The sequence below is a fragment of the Lathyrus oleraceus genome, chromosome 6 (genome assembly GCF_024323335.1).
Source record: "Lathyrus oleraceus cultivar Zhongwan6 chromosome 6, CAAS_Psat_ZW6_1.0, whole genome shotgun sequence".
In the NCBI taxonomy this organism is placed as follows: Eukaryota; Viridiplantae; Streptophyta; class Magnoliopsida; order Fabales; family Fabaceae; genus Lathyrus; species Lathyrus oleraceus.
The window spans coordinates 181,577,345-181,590,311 of record NC_066584.1 but is presented as its reverse complement, the minus strand read 5'-3'; positions in this window follow the sequence as shown (position 1 = coordinate 181,590,311).

Here is a 12,967-nt window from a genome sequence, read left to right as displayed (position 1 = left end):
GAGCTGGAGTGCAATCCATAACACGGAAGATTCTCTCGATCTCTTTCAACCATCCCAAGGCTGCATCTGGATCATGCTTCCCTTTAAACACCGACGGATTCTCTCTTTGAAAAGTCGCCAAGCTACGTGATCCAGCATCTCCACCAGCATTTGGCAAGTTCTGCATAGCTTGTGCCATTGCTTGCATTGCGGCAGCCATTGCAGCATCATTCCTTCCAGCCATTCCAACTTATCAATACAACACAACTTAAAAGTTAGATTAGTAACAATACACAATTGTTACACAGTAACGACACGACAACTGGCCGGACAGACCGACCTGCTCTGATACCACTAATGTAACACCCTTCTAAAATACCCCGAGTATATAATTAAAATAACAACATATCAATCAGAGTAAATATGCAATCAAGGGTGTCACATAACCACTTCACACCATAATAACTGTCATGCTCTTTATTTAATCAAAATAACATTTTTGCATAATTCGCAGCGGATAGAAATCAAATCAACCAATCAAAACATATAATATATTACATGTAAATTGGTTCACAACCAACAATAAAACAATTAAAGACATCCCGTCCCGATGTTACATCTATCAGAGCATGACCCACTAAGGAGACTACACTAGACTCCAAGCACTAGCTTCTACTCAATCACTGCTCGTTACCTGAAAAATAGTTGTAAGGGTGAGTTCCTCAATCGATATAATAAGCATTATAAAATATCATGCAATGTTAAGTAATTTAACACGTTTCATCACCCAAATCAGATTACACATTCAGCAACGACAATATCAACTCAATCATACTCAACATCAACACAACACACAACACACATATAAAACTGGAATACATCCATTCATACTATATTCCATACAACAAACCAACACAATGCAACTCTAATGAGACTCGACTCGTCATGCATGTGGTACCATTCGGAGTAAAACTCCCAACTTAAAAATCATTGCCATTTTATTGGGCATCAAGGCATAAGCCTTCAACTTTCAACTTAAAATTTGCCAATCCAGGCCAACGTGGTGTGAGCAAAGCTCCGACTTAATGCATATGAATTTACATGACATGCACGACTTAAAATTTCGACAACATGATAATAATAGCAACACAATAATGGTTTCAACATAAGCAACTTATAATCAACTTTGGCTCACCAAGCCTACAACTCAGTATCTTTAACAACTTTCCGTACACGGAACAACTCAGCAACATACTTGTATCGACACTTCATAACATAAACTCAACAAAATTACTCATCACAATTAACGATAATATCACCCGACTCACCCCGACGAATTCCATTAAATTCTGAGCAAAATTCGATTTTATCACTTTTCCAACAGTGTTAACCGGTTAACGCCCTGGGTTAACCGGTTAACGCAGGACAGAACACGCTTTCTGGCCATTTACAACAGTGTTAACCGGTTAACGCCCTGGGTTAACCGGTTAACGCAGACAAAACAGTAGTTTTTCACAATTTATAACAGTGTTAACCGGTTAACGCCCTGGGTTAACCGGTTAACGCAAGACAGAAAGCTGTTCCTGCGCTAACACAAAGCAGAATGCAGAATTCTCCGCATTTTCCGCCGTTGGAGGACTTCCGGACCTCCGATTCCAATTCCGTAAAAAGCTATACGTTCGGAAATTCACAACTAACCCAAACACAGATTCAATTACAGCCTAAACACAGTTTCATCCAACATAATTTTCCAGCATTCATAATCCCAATTAGGGTCAATTCAACGGCTTATCACTACCCATCACATGCTAACCCATAATACCCATTAAACGACGATAAACCCCCCTTACCTGATTAATCCGGCAAATCTTTGAGCTCCAAGCTTTTCTCTTCTCCAACCTTTGCCCTTGCTCTTCCTCTTTGCCCTTTCTCCACTTTCCACTTTTCAGCCGCTTCTCTGTTTCACGTAGAACTCTTTTTACCAAAAATGGGATTCCTTTTCCTTATTTCACACTTATATAATTTTCCAATTTATATTATTATCCCAATAATAATAATTCGATAATTCCAAAAATAATAATAATAATAATCCAATTATCTAATTAAATTAATAAATATATTATTAACTTAATTTAATAATTATCGTATTATTATCGGGGTGTTACAACTCTCCCCCACTAAAAGAGTTTTCGTCCTCGAAAACATACCTCAAGCGAACAACTCCGGATAAGACTCCTTCATCTGAGTCTCCAGTTCCCAAGTCACGTTGCCACCTGCTGGTCCTCCCCAAGCTACCTTCACCAAGGCAATCTCTTTACCCCGCAACTGCTTCAACTCTCGATCCTCGATCCTCATAGGTGATGTTTCAACAGTCAGGTTATCTCTCACCTGTACATCATCCACTTGGACTACATGCGACGGATCAGGAATGTACCTTCTCAACTGAGACACATGAAAAACTTCATGCAAATTCGCAAGTGACGGCGGTAAAGCGATACGATAGGCTACCTCTCCTATCCTTTCTAGAATCTGATAAGGACCAATAAATCGAGGTGTCAACTTCCTTGACTTCAAAGCTCGACCAACCCCAGTTATCGGAGTAACACGAAGAAACACATGATCTCCCTCTTGAAACTCAAGTGACTTCCTCCTCTTATCATGATAACTCTTCTGACGACTCTGAGCAATTCTCATCTTCTCCTGAATCATCTTAATCTTTTCCGTAGTTTGTTGAACAATCTCCGGTCCAACCACAACACTCTCACCGGACTCATACCAACATAAAGGTGTCCGACATCTTCTACCATACAAAGCTTCAAACGGCGCCATACCAATGCTCGAATGAAAACTATTGTTGTAGGTAAACTCAATCAAAGGTAAATAACAATCCCAAGTACCTCCCTTTTCCAAAACACAAGCTCTCAAAAGATCCTCTAATGACTGAATCGTCCTCTCAGTCTGACCATCAGTCTGCGGATGATATGCAGAACTCAATCTCAGCTTAGTTCCCAAAGCCCTCTGCAAACCTTCCCAGAACTTCGATGTAAATCTAGGATCTCTGTCCGAAACAATACTCGACGGAATACCATGCAAACTTACAATCTTCTCAATGTACAACTCAGCTAATCTCTCTAACGGGTAATCCATTCTAATCGGAATGAAATGAGCCGATTTCGTCAATCTATCAACAATCACCCAAATAGCTTCAAAACTCTTACTTGTCCTCGGTAAACCAGAAACAAAATCCATACTGATACTATCCCACTTCCACTCTGGAATAGCCAACGGTTGCATTAGCCCAGACGGCTTCTGATGCTCAATCTTTGACTTCTGACAAGTTAGGCACGCATACACAAAACGAGCCACATCTTCTTTCATTCCGGGCCACCAAAATATTTTCTTTAAATCCTGATACATTTTAGTAGCTCCTGGATGAATACTCAAACTGCTTCTATGACCCTCTTCTAGAATGCTTCTTTTCAAATTCGCATCATCAGGAATACAAATTCTTTCCCCCAATTTCAACACACCTCTCGCATCAATCTTAAAGTCACTCTTCTCTGATTGACCACAACGATTAAGGATATCTATTAATTTCACATCCAATGTCTGTGCCTCTCGGATACTATCCATAAAATCATTATTAATCTTTAGCATTCCTAGCATTACACTCTGCGGGGTTACTTCGCAAACCAAACTCATATCACGAAATTGCTCAATTAATTCCAACTCCTTAATCATCATTGCTGACACATGCAAGGTCTTTCTACTTAAAGCATCGGCCACAACATTTGCTTTTCCTGGATGATAATTCAACCCGAAATCATAATCCTTAAGCAATTCTAACCACCTACGTTGTCTCATGTTCAGCTCTTTCTGATCAAATAGATACTTTAAACTTTTATGATCGCTGAAAACTTCAAATCTGGAACCATAAAGGTAATGCCTCCAGATTTTTAGCACAAACACCACAGCAGCAAGTTCAAGATCATGCATAGGATAGTTCTTTTCATGAATTCTTAACTGTCGCGACGCATAAGCAATTACTTTATTATTTTGCATGAGCACACCTCCTAAACCCATCAATGAAGCATCACAGTAGATTATAAACGGTTCCTCCGGATTTGGCAAAGTCAAAACCGGCGCCGACGTCAACCTCCTTTTTAATTCATTAAAACTTTCTTCGCACTGAACATCCCACACGAAAGCTTTACCTTTACCAGTTAATTTAGTTAACGGAAGTGCTAACTCAGAAAATCCTTCAATAAACCTTCTATAATATCCAGCTAATCCCAAAAAGCTTCTAATTTCGGTAGCCGACTTAGGGGTCTCCCATTGCAAAACAGCTTCGACCTTGGAAGGATCTACAGCAATACCTTTTCCTGAAATTACATGGCCGAGAAAACTGACTTCTCTTAACCAAAACTCACACTTGGACAGCTTCGCATAAAGTTTCTTATCTTTCAAAACATCCAACACTAATCCCAAATGTTCCTTGTGCTCTTCTTCGGACTTAGAGTAAATCAAAATATCATCAATAAATACTACCACAAAATGATCCAGATAAGTATGGAAAATACGATTCATGTATTCCATAAATACTCCCGGCGCATTAGTAACACCGAAAGGCATCACAGAATACTCATAATGTCCATACCGAGTTCTGAACGCTGTCTTCTGGATGTCTTCATCTTTCACCTTGATCTGATGATAGCCCGATCTCAAATCAATTTTACTGAACACACAAGCACCCACTAATTGATCCATCAAATCATCTATTCTCGGTAGTGGATACTTATTCTTGATCGTTACCTTATTCAATTGTCTATAATCAATACAAAGCCTCATACTACCATCTTTCTTCTTTACTAGCAACACTGGAGCTCCCCACGGTGACACACTTGGTCTTATAAACTTCTTCTCAAGTAAGTCTTCCAATTGCTTCTTTAATTCATACAATTCCGATGCCGACATTCTATACGGTGCCATCGAAATAGGCCTAGTACCAGGTACCAGATCAATAGTAAATTCAACTTCCCTCTCTGGCGGCACACTAGGAATTTCATCAGGAAAAACTTCAGGGAATTCTTTCACCACTAACAGTTCCTCAATCTTAGCTTTACTCTCAACCGACAACGTCGCCATCAAAGAAAACATCTGAGCTCCCTCTTTCATCAATTTTCGCAATTCTCCGAAAGGTAATAAGTCAACTCTTTCCTCTTCAGGAGTGGAAAACCTTACCGACTTATGATGACAATTTATATGAACATAATTATACTCTAACCAGTTCATACCAAGAATTACATCCATCCCATCCAACGGCAAACATACTAAATCAACATAGAAATCTCTATCGAAGATCGACAAAGGACATTTTAAACATACCAAAGAAGTAGTTATTGATCCCTTAGCTGGGGTCTCAACAATCAATTCACCATCCAAAGCGGACAATTTTAAACCCAGTCTTCGAGCACAGTTAGCAGAAATAAAACAGTGTGTAGCACCGGTATCAATAATAGTAATTAAAGGAGTACCATTTATGAAACATGTACCTCGGATAAGTCTGTCCTCACTGGAGGTTTGAGTTCCGGTCAATGCGAACACTTTTCCAGTTTGAGATTTCTTTGGCTTCTGACACTGACTTCCAATATGCCCCTCTTCGCCACAATTAAAACAAATCATTTCCTTGTGCTTGCAATCAGCTATTGCATGGCCAGTCTTACCACAGCGAAAACACCTCTTTACTTCGGCAGTGCATACATTACTCTTATGACCAGCCTGACCACATTTGAAACAAACTATACCAGCAGGATCACCTCCCTTACTAGTCCTCTGAGCCGGAGCAGCTCCTTGTTTCCCTTTTCCCACTGGGGCATCATACGGCTTGCCACGGTTTTGATGTTGCTTGCCCCTGCGGTCACTGACAATCTTGTAATGAGCATTATTGTCTTCTTCAAATATCCTGCAGCTATCAACCAATTCAGTAAAAATGCGTATCTTCTGATACCCAACAGCCTTCTTAATTTCAGAGCGCAGTCCGTTTTCAAACTTGATGCACTTTGAAAACTCAGCACCAGCACCAGTGTAATGAGGATAAAATTTGGACAGCTCCACAAATTTTGCAGCATAATCAGTGACAGACATGTTTCCTTGCTTCAGTTCAAGGAACTCAATTTCTTTCTTACCACGGACATCTTCCGGATAATACTTTCTCATGAATTCCCTACGGAATACATCCCAAGTAATGACTTCACCTGCCACAGTCAACCTCTCGTGAGTCTCTAGCCACCAGTCATCAGCTTCGACTGCTAGCATGTGAGTACCATACCGAACCTTCTGAGCTGGAGTGCAATCCATAACACGGAAGATTCTCTCGATCTCTTTCAACCATCCCAAGGCTGCATCTGGATCATGCTTCCCTTTAAACACCGACGGATTCTCTCTTTGAAAAGTCGCCAAGCTACGTGATCCAGCATCTCCACCAGCATTTGGCAAGTTCTGCATAGCTTGTGCCATTGCTTGCATTGCGGCAGCCATTGCAGCATCATTCCTTCCAGCCATTCCAACTTATCAATACAACACAACTTAAAAGTTAGATTAGTAATAATACACAATTGTTACACAGTAACGACACGACAACTGGCCGGACAGACCGACCTGCTCTGATACCACTAATGTAACACCCTTCTAAAATACCCCGAGTATATAATTAAAATAACAACATATCAATCAGAGTAAATATGCAATCAAGGGTGTCACATAACCACTTCACACCATAATAACTGTCATGCTCTTTATTTAATCAAAATAACATTTTTGCATAATTCGCAGCGGATAGAAATCAAATCAACCAATCAAAACATATAATATATTACATGTAAATTGGTTCACAACCAACAATAAAACAATTAAAGACATCCCGTCCCGATGTTACATCTATCAGAGCATGACCCACTAAGGAGACTACACTAGACTCCAAGCACTAGCTTCTACTCAATCACTGCTCGTTACCTGAAAAATAGTTGTAAGGGTGAGTTCCTCAATCGATATAATAAGCATTATAAAATATCATGCAATGTTAAGTAATTTAACACGTTTCATCACCCAAATCAGATTACACATTCAGCAACGACAATATCAACTCAATCATACTCAACATCAACACAACACACAACACACATATAAAACTGGAATACATCCATTCATACTATATTCCATACAACAAACCAACACAATGCAACTCTAATGAGACTCGACTCGTCATGCATGTGGTACCATTCGGAGTAAAACTCCCAACTTAAAAATCATTGCCATTTTATTGGGCATCAAGGCATAAGCCTTCAACTTTCAACTTAAAATTTGCCAATCCAGGCCAACGTGGTGTGAGCAAAGCTCCGACTTAATGCATATGAATTTACATGACATGCACGACTTAAAATTTCGACAACATGATAATAATAGCAACACAACAATGGTTTCAACATAAGCAACTTATAATCAACTTTGGCTCACCAAGCCTACAACTCAGTATCTTTAACAACTTTCCGTACACGGAACAACTCAGCAACATACTTGTATCGACACTTCATAACATAAACTCAACAAAATTACTCATCACAATTAACGATAATATCACCCGACTCACCCCGACGAATTCCATTAAATTCTGAGCAAAATTCGATTTTATCACTTTTCCAACAGTGTTAACCGGTTAACGCCCTGGGTTAACCGGTTAACGCAGGACAGAACACGCTTTCTGGCCATTTACAACAGTGTTAACCGGTTAACGCCCTGGGTTAACCGGTTAACGCAGACAAAACAGTAGTTTTTCACAATTTATAACAGTGTTAACCGGTTAACGCCCTGGGTTAACCGGTTAACGCAAGACAGAAAGCTGTTCCTGCGCTAACACAAAGCAGAATGCAGAATTCTCCGCATTTTCCGCCGTTGGAGGACTTCCGGACCTCCGATTCCAATTCCGTAAAAAGCTATACGTTCGGAAATTCACAACTAACCCAAACACAGATTCAATTACAGTCTAAACACAGTTTCATCCAACATAATTTTCCAGCATTCATAATCCCAATTAGGGTCAATTCAACGGCTTATCACTACCCATCACATGCTAACCCATAATACCCATTAAACGACGATAAACCCCCCTTACCTGATTAATCCGGCAAATCTTTGAGCTCCAAGCTTTTCTCTTCTCCAACCTTTGCCCTTGCTCTTCCTCTTTGCCCTTTCTCCACTTTCCACTTTTCAGCCGCTTCTCTGTTTCACGTAGAACTCTTTTTACCAAAAATGGGATTCCTTTTCCTTATTTCACACTTATATAATTTTCCAATTTATATTATTATCCCAATAATAATAATTCGATAATTCCAAAAATAATAATAATAATAATCCAATTATCTAATTAAATTAATAAATATATTATTAACTTAATTTAATAATTATCGTATTATTATCGGGGTGTTACATTATGCATATGACATAGGAATCGGGTCAAAAGAGACCTTCTTCCTCTCAAAGTTCTGTTGCTGGTGATGATTGTTGTTGGAATTGTTGTTGTTGTAGGTGTTTGTTCTTTGTTGCGGTTGTTGTTGTTGATGTTGATTTTGATATTGATGTTGTTGTTGTTGTTGAATTGGTGTTATTTGCTGATTGGAAAATACTGGAATGATAGAAGATACTGGATGATGATGATGTTGATGGGATGGTGGATTTCTTCTGAATTGAGGCCTCCTCTGCCTCCCATTGGAAATTGTGTTTGTCTCATTATCCTTCCTCTTGCTGAAACTACTACCATACTTCTTACTTGCTGACGCCTCATCTTTTGACAATCGTCCTTCACGGACCCCCTCTTCAAGTCTCATCCCCATATTTACCATTTCTGTAAAATCACTAGGGGCACTGGAGATCATTCGTTCATGATAAAATGAACTCAGGGTTTTCAGAAAGATTTTTATCATCTCTTTCTCCTCCAAAGGAGGAGTGATCTGGGCAGCCAACTCCCTCCAACGCTGGACATACTCCTTGAATGTCTCCTTCTCTTTCTGAGACATGGACCTCAGTTGGTCCCTATCCGGCGCCATATCCACATTGTACTTATACTGTTTCACAAAAGCCTTCCCTAGGTCATTGAAAGTGTGGATGCTTGCACTATCTAACCCCATATACCAACGGAGTGCAGCACCTGTCAGGCTATCCTGGAATTAGTGAATCAGTAATTGGTCATTATCTGTCTGGGTTGACATCTTACGGGCATACATCACAAGATGACTGAGTGGACAAGAATTCCCTTTGTACTTATCAAAGTCAGGCACTTTGAATTTCACTGGGATTTTCACATTGGGCACTAAGCACAGTTCAGCAGCACTCTTCCCAAACAGATCTTTGCCCCTCAGCATTTTCAATTTCTTGCGCAGCTCAAGAAATTGGTCCTTCATCTCATCCATCTTCTCATAGACATCTGGGCCCTTATACGGCTCAGAATGATAGATGGTATCCTCTACATGAGGCAAAGTATGCACAACTGGAGGTGGCACAGACATGACCGGGCTAGATGCCGACATGAAAGCAAATGTAGGAGCAAAACCTTCTGGCACAAAATTGGGTGGCATTCCCTACGGGAATCCAGCGGGCAGATTGGGAGTGAAGTCGACGGTGGCAGCAGGCACAGTAGAGGTAACCACTTCAGAAATGACAGTCCTCGCAGGAGGAGTTGCAGGTGTTGGAGAAGCTTGGCTTTGAGCAGCAAGAACTGACTCCGTCATGGCAGTCAGCCGGGCATTCTCCTCTTTCAAATCTCGGTTCTCTTACTCAAGGTGTTCCATGATTCTTAAATGATTAGCTCTGGTGTTGTACCGGTGAGTCAGCTTGGCTAAAGCACAGAAGAACACCAATCAGACACCTGGCAAAAACCTGCTTATGAAAATGATGCATGAAATGCAATGCTTGATTATTTTTATTTTCCAAGGAACTTACTATATCATTTGCAAATATATAATATTAAAATTGCAATAATTTGACATGACCAAAATATCTCTTTTTATTTATATAAATTGGAAGGATTACACTGAGTACAATTTCAGAAACCAAAATCAAAGATACAAGAGAAAAGGAAATTAGTCATCCTAAGGATCCCTAACAACAACGTCAGAAGATCTGGCTGAAGGCGCGTACTTCCTTCGAATGCGACGGATCTCTGTCTCAAAAGAAGCCTTCATTTGAGTCTTCTCAAGGACAAGCCGGTCAACAATCTTCTTCCAAGCAACGAAAGGCTGAGGCATGCTAGAAGATGAAACCTCTGGCTCTCTCTGTCTCTACGTCACTCGGTCTTCAAGTAGCTCAATCAGTGCATCTTTATCCTTAGACTCCAACTGCAGCTCTTCATGCTTTTTGCTCAAAGCATGGAAACGCTCTTCCCACATATCCTTCTCTTGCTTCATCTTGATGAGCGCGTCCTCCAACTCCTCTACATCTTAGTTAGGGAGAGTTAATGGCTCGGTCATAACCATAGACATAGGTCTCTCACATGGATAAGGCATCTTCAACTCCATAGCTCTCTTCTTCACCCAAAGAGTGTAAGCTTCCAAAGCTACACAATCGCACGGACCAAGCTCAGATCTTCCTTTCCTATGCACCTTATGCCAAGCATGCACAATCTTCTGCTTCAAATGTTGGGGATCTTTACCCTCTTGATAGAAAAGACCTTCTAACAAAGTGTTATTAGGTTTGTCTCTCAAGGGGAACCCAAGTTGACGACGAGCCAAAGCAGGGTTGTAGCTAATTCCTCCTTGTGTACCAATGAGAGGCCCAAAATCTACCTCAACATGAATAAGAAATCCCAATCCAAACCATACCTGAACCTCAACCAAACCCTGTTCAACCTCAACCTAATAATAACCTTGAACAGGTCACTCAAAACAAACCTCAACCAAAAACCACAAATGACAAAACTGTACCAGAAACAAACCTTGACCAACAAACTCAACCATCCGACCATCACCTCTCACCTTCTAGAGAAGTAGATGTTGTGTCAGAATCTGGAATAGTAACTCTACCTAGCCTTTCTACATATCACCCATATATACACCTAAAACTTCCACCTCATATCAAATACTAAATATAAGAGTTTAAGACTCATATTGTTAATAGAATTAAGAATTTGGTTGATGAGAGGCCTATTGCATCTGATCCCATAGTATATGCAATTAAATGGGACACTCTCAGAACCTCTATGGATATAATTCTATAGAATCTGAGTTCTTTCTCATCCAAGTTTATAACTTCTTCCAGTCAGAAGCATGAGCACTTGGAAGAGAATTTTGCTTTTGTTGCTGCTAAGCAAGAAGAGATAAATGTTTAATTGAAGATTATGATTGCTAGACAAGATGACATGGGTTTTGATCTCAAGGCTATCCTAGAGCTTTTGAAGCAAAAACCTTAGGCTTTAGGATTTTGCAAACCCTTTTATTTTGTCTTTTCAAATATTTTGAACATGTTTTCTCAATATGACTCTCTTCTTCTTTGGTTGAATGCTTTTTTTCTTCATTATCTTTTCTATTTCCTTTATTTTTGTTGATGAAAAAAGCGGGAGTACATATAAAAGTATTTAAGCACCTGAATCTGAAAGTTTTTATCTTTTCTTAAATTTTGAAGATTTATGTATTGTTCTTTCAAGTTTAAATTTAATTAACCTGGATAGAACTTATGGGGAGCTTACAAACCTCACCCTCTGGACTATTAGACTTAGGGGGAGCTTACAAACCTTAGACCTTGAAGTCAGCTTGCTAATTAAATTAACAACCATTGTTCTTAAATACATGTGTGTTGTCATCATCAAAATGGGGAGATTGTTGGAACAAATTTGGTTTGTACCATATCCCTTAGGTTTTGATGATAACAAAGTATTTGAAGAATAATTAGGTATACTAATATTTGTTCAAGTGTGTAGGACCATAGACTAAAATTTCAGGAATAATCTAAGTATTGGTTATAATAATCAACATCAAAAGAGAAACTTAAAGACCAACCTCTGAGCCTACTTTGTAACGTGGAAAACTAAGAGTTTTCTTCTCATAAAGTCGGTTGGGATGCAATTGATAATTCCTCTTGTAACAAAGGAACTTCAAACAAGCTTTCAGCAACATTAACCATTTGAAAAAAAATCTCAAGTTTGCTATTCAAGCTTCTCAAAGACTCTTGTGCAAGATCTTCAACGACCATTTTCCTTCTCTATTTAATAAACTGAAGACTTGAAAAACTATAATGAACCATTGACATTCAAAGAGCACTTACTCTGTCAAAACAGAAGCACAAGTTTAACTTAGGATTTCTTACCTTTGTATATTCTAGAAATCCCTAAGTCTTAAAGAGTTCTTCTTGAGTTGTATTTTGTCTACACCTCTGATTATAAATCAAGTGTATTACCCCAAACAATCTTTTATCTATTAGGTAGATTGTTAGAAGTCTCTTAGTGTTTGAGAATTTGAAGTCTCTTGCTTGTGTGCTTGAGCATAGAACTATATTGCTTGTGTGCTTGGGCATTGGAAGTATCTTGCTAGTATGTTTGAGCATATAAGTCTCTTACTTTGTGCTGGAGCATAAAAGTATTTTACTTTGTGTTTGAGCATTGGAAGTCTCTTGCTTGTGTGCTTGAGCAAATTATAATATTGTGTGATTATATTGAAAATCCATTGTAAGTACAAGGGGTACTGAATTTCTCTCGGTTTGTGAGAGGAGCCAGGATAACTTTGTGTGTCCCCCTCTTCTTTCTTGCATTACTTATTTGCTGCCTATCTCTTACCTCAGATTCAGATTCTATGCTTTGTGTTTAGAATCTAACAAGAGCTTTAAAAAAAGACAAACACAATTCAACCCCTTCTTGTGTTTTTCTCACCTTCAATTTCAACAACACTTACATATATCACCCAAGAATAAGAAACCTAATTTCCCTACTAACTTTAGACACATAGCCCTT